The following is a 10,937-nucleotide window of genomic DNA, read 5'->3' as shown; positions in this document are numbered from 1 at the left end:
CAAATTATTTATCAAATTACTTTAAAGAATGATTTGGTAAATATATATGAGCAGTAGCCTTCACACTGGCTGATTTCTGTAGCTTCATGTTTCCCATATTGACATTCATTATTTATTTTATTGATACTAATTAATTAATGCCTGCTGCTTAAAGGGAACCACCACTGAGGCGATGGCGGATCTCGGAGGCGGCCCCAGCGCAGGTGGGAGCCGCGCTCGGTTCTGCCGGGGCTCGGGGCCGGCTGCGGGCGGAGGGGGCGGCAGGGGGCTCTGGCGGGTTCCTTGTGCCGTGTCGGCGCCGTGTTCCCCGTGGCCGGAGGGCGCTGCGGGAGCGGCTGCCCGCGGTCTCCTTCCCGCCGCTGCCTCGGCTGAGCCCATTCCCCTGCTTGCGCTGGCAGGTGCCATCAAATGCATCCCAGGATCCCATCTCCCCACCTGAAGCCTCCAGTGCCCAGCCTGTCCTGGGCTGGTGGCAGCCAGCCTGACAAAAACCAACAGCCACGGGCCACCAGCGCCCGGGGGCTCAGAAGCAGGTGAGGGACGCTTTGGTTGGCAGGAGCGGAAGGGCCGGGGCTGCTCCCCTGCCTCTCTTTGCCTTGGGTTAGGATTCAATTTTCTTGCCTCTGTCCGAGGGGATAAAGGCATGGTTTTTCTCCAACACAGGGCAGGTTTTTTCTCTAGCATGGAGCCTTCCCCATGGCCCTTCTGGCCTTCCCCAGGCCCCTTCTGCCCTCTTGCAGAACCAGTGGCATTTTCCGCCACACGCAGTTTGTAACCCAGAGTCGAGTGCAGCCCAGAAGGCTCCAAGCAAGTCCTTCCAGGCTGACTCTGCAGATGCCGAGGCTGCTCTGGCCTCTGCCAGGCCTCTGCTGGGGCTCAGCTCTGGGCAAGGCTGGGCCCACTGTGGCCTCGCATTGCTCCGCGCAGCTGAGTCACAGGGGGAGAAGGATGGCACATGGCACAACTCAAGGGAGTTGAGGTTGAAGGGAGTTTTTATTCCAAAAGCTGCCGTAACAAACAGGGTGTCACAACAACCAGAACAAACAGGCTGTCCTAACTACCAGAACTAACTGGCAGTGCTAACTACCAGAACTAAGTAGTTGTCCCAAGGAGAAGAGAAAGCGCTTCATGTCCTCCGCTGCTCTTTCAGTCGCTTTGCTGCAGTGATCAGAGGGGTCAGGCTGGAGAGAGGCTTGGCTGATGCTAAAAATGGGTGCTGGCCAAAGGATAAAAAAGAAAGAAGTGAAGCGTTACTTTCCAAAGTCAAGTTCCTCCCAGGCTCTGTTGCAGCAGGACAAAGGGGAATGGATTTGAAGTGCAGGGAGGGAAGCAGGCTCAGATTAGATGTAAGGGAGAATTTTGGTTTTTCACCAGGAGAGTGGGGAACACACTGACAGAAGGTGCCCAGAGATGTGGGAGGTGCCTCCTCCCTGGAAAGAGCCAAGCTCAGCTCAGGCACGGCTCTGGGGCACCTGATCTGCTTGAAGATGTCTGCGCCCATTGAGGGCACCAGGTGCAGAGGACCTGGAAAGGAGCCTGCCAACCCAAACCGGGCGAGGATTCTGCTTGCTTTGCGCGTGCAAAGCAGCCAGCCTGGAGATTACGGGAGAGGGCCCCAGAAGAAAACCCCTCCCTGCCGCTGCTGTTTCCCCTGCAGCCGCTTGGCATTCACCTGCAGCAGCTCCTGGGCAGACCAGCGCCGCTCCTCGTCCCACTCCAGGCTGCACTCGAGGAAGTCCCGCAGCAGAGCCGACAGGCGCCGGGGCTCCTGCAGCCGCGGGGTCCCGTTCTGCCGGATCAGAGTGCGAGCCTGCAGGAAAAGCAAACACAGCGCTCTGCCAGCTTCCGTCACACCCACAGTGCTCACATCGAGCCCAGTTTCTCAGCCCCAGCTCCAGGGGCACTTTCCTCCCTGGCAGAGATGCTGCTCATTTTTCTTTACCAACCAAAAAACCCAAAGCCTGATGCAGCCACAGCCATTGCAACATCCAAATGATCTGGCCTGGAGAGCCAATCTCATTGGCTTTCTTAGTAGGCACTTCCATCAGAAAGAGCAGATTTTGCTTCTCCAAATACCGACACCAGCGTTCCAGGCCATTTGCAAGAGTCACTGTGGTCTGACTGTTATTTCAAAGGATTCTTACATCAAACGCATCTCTGCAGGGCCACTGACACTCAAGGAAATTCATTTGGGATGCCCCATCCCAGAAACTGCCAGACAAGAAACAGGTTTGTGTTGCTGAAAGCTCAGGCTTGGTGACATGGAGAAAGGAGCTTGGGCTAGGAAAGAAACGTGTTAGACTTTGGGCATGTTAAATAATCATCTTGACGTGTTAGACAACTTTCCCAGTGAGAAGAGCCGGGAGGGACTTAATCTCGCCAAACCTGTTTTACAAACTCCTTCATAGATTTCTTGTGTTTGGGGGTGGCTTTTGGGGTTCGTTTGGGGTTTTTTTGCAAGATAACATTGGAGCTGATACTGGCTTCACGTTTTCAGGTCATCCTCACAGATAGAAGAGCTGAACACCTTAAAGCCCAAAGCACATTGTTGCCAGAGACTGCAGAATATTGGTCTGTGTTCAGGCTCGAGTCCTCTGGGAATTCCCTTCCCCATGTCCAGAAACCTTCAGCTGCTCCTGCCAGGGCAGGGCCACGCTGTGCTCACAGGCCTCTGCAAACACTGGAGAATCTGCCTCTTACCATGGCCGCCGTTTCCTTGAAGTAAGGAGGTTCTCCTTCCACCATCTCGATGGTCACAATGCCCAAGGACCAGATGTCCACCTTGGGGCCGTAAGGAGAACTGGTGACAACTTCTGGGGCCATCCAGTGAGCAGTGCCCACCATGGAGCTGGGCTGGTCCTGCTCAGGGCTGAGCTGAGCGCAGAGGCCAAAATCAGCTGAGGACAGAAACAAACCCTGTCAAAGGCAGCTGGAATGAGGAAACCAACCCCAAAGATTCCCCACTCTCAGTGTGAGAATGCAGTCGTGAATACAGCTGCAAAAGTCCTCACGGCTGGAGGCAAGGAAAGATGGAACTGGACCCTTCAAGAAACCCTCAGCTTTCATGCAGTGGCTTTTACTGATTCCCTTGAAGATTTCCATTCCAACTCCTGCCCCTCTGCAAGGGCCATAGCCAGAGCAAAGCCACTCCTGACACTCCTGCTCCTCCCCTGAGCTCTCTGCAGGGGCAGCAGGAGCGCTTGTGGCAGTGCCACCAGCAGCACTTGTGGGGCTCTGGCCGCCACTGGCAAGCAGCCCCACACCCGCAGCCCGGGAGCGCCGTGCCTGGCCAGGAACACTCACCCAGCTTGACAGAGCCGTTCATTCCCAGAAGGATGTTGGAGCTCTTCAGATCTCTGTGGATCACCTGGTTGGAATGGAGGAAATCCAGGCCCTGCAGACACTGAGAGAGAAAAAGAAACACCGGGGTAAAAATCAATGGCTGGAATATATCAGCCAAGAAAGGAGAGTTTAGAATTCTGCCAGCAGAAACTTTGCTGTGACAGGCCAGGAGTGCAGTGCACACAAGCTCCAGGCAAATGGTTCCAAGGCAAAGCTGAGAAGAGCAAATCAAACCCAAAAAAGACAGAGTACCCCAACAGCAGGAAAGGGGACAAGAACAGAAGTGCAGTGATGCTGGCAGGCCATTCATTTCAGTGGCTCTTTCCTCTCCAGCTCATAAAAACAAGGCAGAAACAAAGCCCTGAGCATGGAGCCGCTCCTCTTCTCCTGCCCTTCTGGAAGGAGCATCGTGTCCAAGCCATGGGAGGCACAAGCAGGATCCCTCACCTCCCGACTGACAGCTGCCATGTCTCCTTCAGCCATGCGTGTCTGTCTGACCACATCCTGCAAAGTTCCTCCATCCATGTATTCCATCACCAGCCAGAGATCTCCATCAACAAGGAAGCTGGAAAAGGAAAACAATGGCACAGAGATGAATGTGCAGTACTCAATTCCCCCATGGCAAAGCCTCCAGTGGGGTTTTCTTTCCAGGTCACTTGTCAATGAGGACAGAATCCCATCTGATTTTCACAGGAGACACCTGTGAAAAAGGAGAGGCCTTAGATGGCAAGCAAGTGAAAGATGCACTTTTAGCAACAGCCCAGATCAATGTGAAACCACACCACTTGCCCCCAGCTGCTTCAGCATCTGAACTCATCACTTCCACCATTCACTCCACAACAAGGCAACACAACTTCCGGAGCTATCCAGGGAGGGAGGCCGTGCAGCACTTGGGATAAAAGTGGTCAACTCTTTGGAAAACCTTGCAGAAAGTCTCTTCAGTAACAGGCAGGGCCATTGAAAAATGGGCAGATGAGGCCTTTCTGGAAACAAGAACCTGCTCTTCCTGGTAACTGAAGCAATGGAAAAGATTTGGGAAGAAGACACCAAGGGAAATAATTTCTGCCATGGATTATCAGCACTTGTTGTAAGACACAGAAAATAGGGTCCGCTTGAAGAGAAAACCAAAGTGGTGCAACAAAAGAACATGGAGGGAGTGAACTGCCAGGCTGTTGTTTTGGCAAGATCTGGCCGGGTCAGGCTTCTCAAAACAGGCTACGGACTGCGGATGCCAGGAAAGATTAACGCAGGGCTCGTGCACGGGATGAGAGCTGAAGCACTCACCTGCCCAAAGAGTTGATAATGTTGGGGTTCTTCTTGTCCTTCAGGAGCAGGAGCTCATTCACAGCTCGTTCCCTCTTCTGCCCTCGGAGACTCATTTTCTTTATGGCCACCTGAAGGGACATTGCAGACCTTCAACTGGAGGAGTCTGTGGCAGGAGGCCACAGCAAACACGGAGCGAGTCTTTTTGGAGCGACGCAGCCAGGCTGTGCCAAACTGCCTTGGGATGGGACACCAGAGCTCAGCAAGTGCCATTCCCACAGCCCATTGCTCTGCTGGCTGGGGGCTGCTTACAGGACACGTGGCCAGAGACATTTGGCCTTGTGAGCTCTGCAGAAATGGTCCCTCAGCTTCAAAGCTCTAACAACCTTCTCTGCACCTACACTCTTCTCAAATGGCCCTAGTTTACCACCACTCTTAGAATGATGATGATGATGATGTTCATTATTATTCAAACACATTTTGCAAGCAGGAGGTAATTCTGGTTCTGTGCAAACAGAGCAAAAGAGCTGGGAACCCTTTAGCAATTCTATGGCATTTGCTCATGATTTCAAACGCAGCTGCTCTGCTTGGGCTTGCACAACAAAGCAAACACACACATCCCATGCTCAGATAATCGCTGTCACAGGCTGGCAGCCACATCAGAGCCAAAGACAACTGCAGGCTTTAGGAGAGAGCTTTGCTCTGGACATCCATCTTCTCATTGCTCTCCCTCTCTCTCTGTCAGCAGACACTCACCTCTCGTCCAGTGGCCCTGTCGAGTCCTTTACAAACGGCTCCGAAAGCCCTGCAGACAAAACAGCAGAGAGGAAAGAAGCAGTGCTTTAGACCCTGGGAGTGAAAGTCAGGCAGACAGGAGATCTTTTCTACCTGTAGCATTCAGAAAACACCTGGGCGCGTCAAGCCTTGAAAGAAGGGCGCGGCAGCCACCAGCCCTCTGCCATGCAAGGTGTGCAAGGGAAAACTGAGGCCAAACATGAAGGAAAAGTGCTGGAGCAAACCCCAAATGTCCGTGATGAATTCCTTTAGTTCAAAACCTGGGCTGGGGGCCGGCTGTCTAAAGAACTAGAAAAGAATGTATTTCATCCTTTTGCGTTTCCTGCCTAAGAGCTGCAGGATCCACAAGAGCCCTGCATCAGGGCATCATGCATTTTCCCCTTGAGTGCAGCAGCTCTGTGTCTGTTACTGCATGTGTGGGGTCTACTACTTGTGCTGAAAAGAGCCCTTCTTAGTTCATCTCTGCTTTCTGTTTGGAAGCCATTCTCTTGATAATCCTGAGCGGTGAATAGTTTTGCAAGTAAAAGATTTGAAAGCAATCTTGTTGAGAACTCTTGTCTGACAGTCAGCAGATGGTGAGTTGCTCTCTTAGGCAATCCAATTGCATGGACAGAAGATCTTCCATGTCCTGCTCCTTGCTGCAGGCAGGACACTGCCAGCCTCAGGGGCCTTTGGAGGTGCCATCTGACCACAGTTGTCAATTCTGATCAGGACTGAGAGACAGCAGCATCATCCCCCAGTGCCTGAAGGTGTCTGCAGCTCTCCTGACTTCTCACTTGATCCTGCAGCAGCAAAATACCTGGGCCCTGCTTGTGTAGAAGTAACTGCCTTGCACTTACCCTTGGCCAATCTGCTCCAGTTCCAGGTATTTCTCCGCAGGCTCCCCCACGCTCACGCTGTTTCCTGAAAGAAACCACATGGAAGACACTCTCTCCCAGACAGAGACCCCACCTTGCAGCAGAGCCAGAATGCAGCCCCACTCCCTGGGGGCCCTTGTTCTCAGCTGGGGAAGGACAATCAGTCACTCTGGGACATTCAGCTGCAGAGCAACACCGGCTGCAGCTGATGCTGAGACACACACACAGCACCTGCTCTGGCACACAGGAACAGAGCAGACGTACTCAGCTGCATCAGGCACTGCTCCCCTCTTTCCTCTGCCTGCAGGGCTGTGCTGCTGCCAGAACCTTCAACCCAGGATCCCGCAGCAGAGGGAGGTTCTCCGTCCTCTTCCCAAAACGCTGCAGCTTCTCCGTCCTCTTCCCAAAACGCTGCAGGTTGGCCATCGTCTTTCCAAGCCATGGGACGTTCACCCTCCACTACCCATGCTGGGAGACATTCACCCTCCTCTTCCCAAGCCACAGGATGTCCTCCGTCCTCATCCCACACCGGGAGATGTCCGTCATCCTCGTCCCACGCCATGGCAGCTTGGCCATTCTCGTCCTGTACCGAGTGACGTCCACCATCCTCGTCCCACGCTGGGAGATGTCCACTGTCCTTGTCCCACACGGCGGGAGCCTCGCCGTTGTATTCCCAATCGGCGGGATGTTCACCTTCATCTCCCAGAAGAGCGGGAAGTTCACTGTCGTCTCCCGGCACAGAGGGAAGTTCACCATTATCTCCCTGAAGAGTGGGAAGTTCACCGCTGCCTTCCTCCTCTTTGGCCTCCTCTTTGGAGGCAGAGGGAGCCGGAGGAGGTGCTGATGCTGCTTTTGTGCCCTGTGGACAGGCGGTAGTGTGAGGGACGGGAAGTTCCATCTCAGTTATCACCTTATTTATCCTCAGCTACACATCCAGCTGCACTAAGCAGAAATAGGGTTCCCAGCTGCTCAAACAAACAAACAATGGGCTAAAGTCGACATTGCCACCTATTGTTGGGAATTTGATACTCCACCATGGCTAAAGCCAGCAAGCAATCTTCTGCCTGCAAAACCACACCTGCAGCTCTTCAAAAGCATTTCAACAGAAAAGGAGAAAACTGCCAGGGATGCCTTTGCTGCTGCTGCTGCTGCTGCTGCAAAGACACTGACAGGAACTTTCCTTCAGCCTCCCAGGTTTGCACTCGGCTGCCACATGCTCAGCTCACAACTTGCTGCACAATTCCAAACACCAAAGGTTCCCTTTGAACTCACCAAAGGAGGAGCTGCTCGAGATCCACCTGTCAGGTGCCCTGCAATGGGAGAAGGAACATGAACCAGATGCTGTCAGGAAAAGAAATGCCTGTGGTGGGAAATGCCACAGAGCAAGGCAAGCCCAAGAGAGCATTTTGCTTTCACAGCATCCCTCCAGGAGCCACAGTCCCTTCACACAGCAAGCAAGAGAACAGCACCAAATACTGGGCTGTGTCAGTTCTGGGCCGGAGCAGCAAACGGAGGGAGTTCCAGGCTCGGCTGCCACACACTCTCCCCTTGAGAGTACGGAACTCCCCCAGGCCTCACTGCAAATGCTGTGCACACCCTGCTGGCTGCAGACACCCCCTTTTTTCAGCTGCAGCTGCTGGCAGCAGCTCTCCCAAACCAATGGTGTCTTCATGACAATTTGGTTACAAAGTCAACCCACTTCCAGAGGAAGAACAGAAAGCACACAGCAAGCTCAAGGCCACAGAATCTGCACTGAGGGAAAAGCTTGACTTACGTGCCAAGTGGGTCAAGAAATACACCGAATAAGCCACAGAGTACAGGCTGCAAACTGCAGCAACCAAATTCTGGAACATTTTGGCTGCGCTGCACACGTCTGCAGACTGTAGCCCTGCAAGCACAGAAGGACAGCCGTCAGGGTGTGGGCTGACCGCTGGGAATGCCTCGGGCAGGAGGATCCTCCTGCAAGGAGCAGGCGCCCAGAGTCGCTCTGGACACTGCGGCCTCTGTGTCCCACAGCAAGAGCAACACCACGGGGACGTGGAAATGCTCCTGTGACATCACAGCAGCAGCTCATGCAAAAACTGCCTGGAAGGTTCTCCTGTGTCACCAAGGAGCAGAAAGAATCCTCCCAGGGCACAGGCTATTGCCCAAAGGATGCAAGAGGAACTGTGAAAATGCAGCCCTAAGGACGCCTGATAGCCCAGCCTGAACACTGAGGAGGAACAAGGATGGGAGAAAACCAAAGGAAACGTGACCTTTGGTCACTGATGCTTCTGAGTGAAACCAGCAAGGCTCCTTCCATCTGGCATCTTTGTTCTAGTTCTAAAAACTAATTCTTGGCTTGAAACAGGGGAAAATGGGAAGTTGATCCATGGGGAAGAGAGGTGGCGGGGCCGGGTGGGTGGGAGCAGCGGGATGAGCTCTTGCGGGAGCTCTTGGCTTTCCCTGGGAAGAGGAAAGGGGCTGGATGCAGCTCCTTGCGCAGGACTGCACAGGCGGTGATTCCTGCAGGGATGAGAGCGGGTCGTGGTGTTATCTTGTCCCAGGTGCACAAGATGGACCGCGGAGCATTTCGGCGAGGGAAGAATGCAATCAATCATTATGATTGGTAAAGCATTGTTCAACTTTATTGCTCATAACATCCGTTATTATACTTTTGCCCGAAGCGTTCAGTGTACTTGTCAAATTATAATTGGTTAGCATCCACTACTCATCTATACTTGATTGGCTATATCAAGCGTGAGAAGGTTCTTCCCCTTGGCATGCTGAAAACTTTGGAGACGTGCTTACTGCTACGCTCTATTAACCACAAGTTCTTTTCTCTTTGGCCTGTAACCGTGCTTACTGCTGTCCCAAGGACAGCTTGTCTTAGCAGCACGTAGGCTGCTAGCACTTGGTATCGGGCCATAAGGCCTCTAATGATCCATGGCCTTGCTCTGCTAACCATTCTTCAACAATGGACCTGGGCTGTGGAGCCCATGGAGAGCGGGAGCTGCTCCCAAATCCCACCTGATCCTGCTTCATCCACCCTGTCCCAGTCCTGCTCCACCCATGCCACCTGTTCCCACTCCAGAATCCAAGCCTGATCCTGCTCCATCCATTCCACACCAATCCTGCCCCATTCATCCTGCACCAAACCTGCCTCATCTATCCATGCCCACTGATCCTGCTCCATCCAACCTGCACCAATCCTGCCTCATCCATCCCAACTGATCCCCCTCCAGCATCCAGCCCCGATCCCACTCCACAATTTCATCTGATCCTGCTCTGGACCCCTGCTCTGATTGCAATCCCCCCCTGATCCAAGTCCGTCCATCCTGCCCCAATCTCCCTCTGGAATCCCACGCTGATCCCCTTCCGTACCTAAGGTCAGGCCCTTGCTTCCCACATCTTTTCCTGCAGAAAGACAAGATCCATCAGATTCCAGCACAGATCACACACCAGGATCAATCCCAGCATCCATCCTGGGATCCACACAGAGGGGATTCAGAGCTGGATCTGCCACTGGCACTCACTGGCTGCCATGTTGTATCCATTCCTGTCCCTCTTCCCTTGGGAAACAAAGTGGGATCAGTGTCAGTGGCACAGGATTCCCGGAGCGGTGCTGGGTGGATGCCCCTTCCTGACCCCCATGCAGTGTCTTACCAGATTGGAGCTTCCAGACTGTAAGAGACAGTCTGAAGATCCCTCATCTGCCTCACCACCATGGTCAAGGACAGAGACTGAAACCCCTCGAAGGGACTTGAAAATCTCAAGACGGGAGTTGTGGCCTGGCTGAGCTGGGATGTTGGCCAAGTGCTGCCTGCAGGTGTGTTTGATGGAAAAACCCAGCACCCACATGGGAACATCAGAACCTGAGCAGAAACAATGGGCAAGTCACGGTGAAGTGACCGCGCCTGCTGACTCGTACTGGCCGACACCGTACCTGCTGACGACCGACTTGTTCTGAGTTCTCTAAATGAACACACTTCAATGATTTCCCCCACCTGTTTGGCCAACTGCCTGTCGCTTCGGAGAGGACTATAAAAGCCCTAGAGACCCCCGCTCACTTTTGAGATCTCCCCACTGGAGAAACTCACGTCTATAGGTATCTTAAAAAGCCTCGAAGACTCCACCCTCCATGCTGGTAGCTAGAATCCCCTTGCCCTCTTTTCTGTCTTTCTTGCTATTCTCTTTTCTCTCCCCACTATGGCATTTGTTGGCACGAAATCAAAGTGCATTTGTGATTGAGTAAACTGAGTTTGTCCCCCGCTGTGTCTTTTGTAGTCTGAGATCCCTAAAACGAACCATCCTGAACCCCGCCTCTGGGAGCGGATCGTGACACGCTGCGGGAGCGGCTGCCCGCGGTCTCCTTCCCGCCGCTGCCTCGGCTGAGCCCATTCCCCTGCTTGCGCTGGCAGGTGCCATCAAATGCATCCCAGGATCCCATCTCCCCACCTGAAGCCTCCAGTGCCCAGCCTGTCCGGGGCTGGTGGCAGCCAGCCTGACAAAAACCAACAGCCACGGGCCACCAGCGCCCAGGGGCTCAGAAGCAGGTGAGGGACGCTTTGGTTGGCAGGAGCGGAAGGGCCGGGGCTGCTCCCCTGCCTCTCTTTGCCTTGGTTTAGGATTCAATTTTCTTGCCTCTGTCCGAGGGGATAAAGGCATGGTTTTTCTCCAACACAGGGCAGGTTTTTTCTC

Source organism: Chamaea fasciata, unplaced genomic scaffold (genome assembly GCF_029207755.1).
Source record: "Chamaea fasciata isolate MVZ Bird 193981 ecotype frontalis unplaced genomic scaffold, bChaFas1.0.hap1 SCAF_32, whole genome shotgun sequence".
Classification (NCBI taxonomy): Eukaryota; Metazoa; Chordata; class Aves; order Passeriformes; family Sylviidae; genus Chamaea; species Chamaea fasciata.
Note: the sequence above shows the minus strand (reverse complement) of the source record.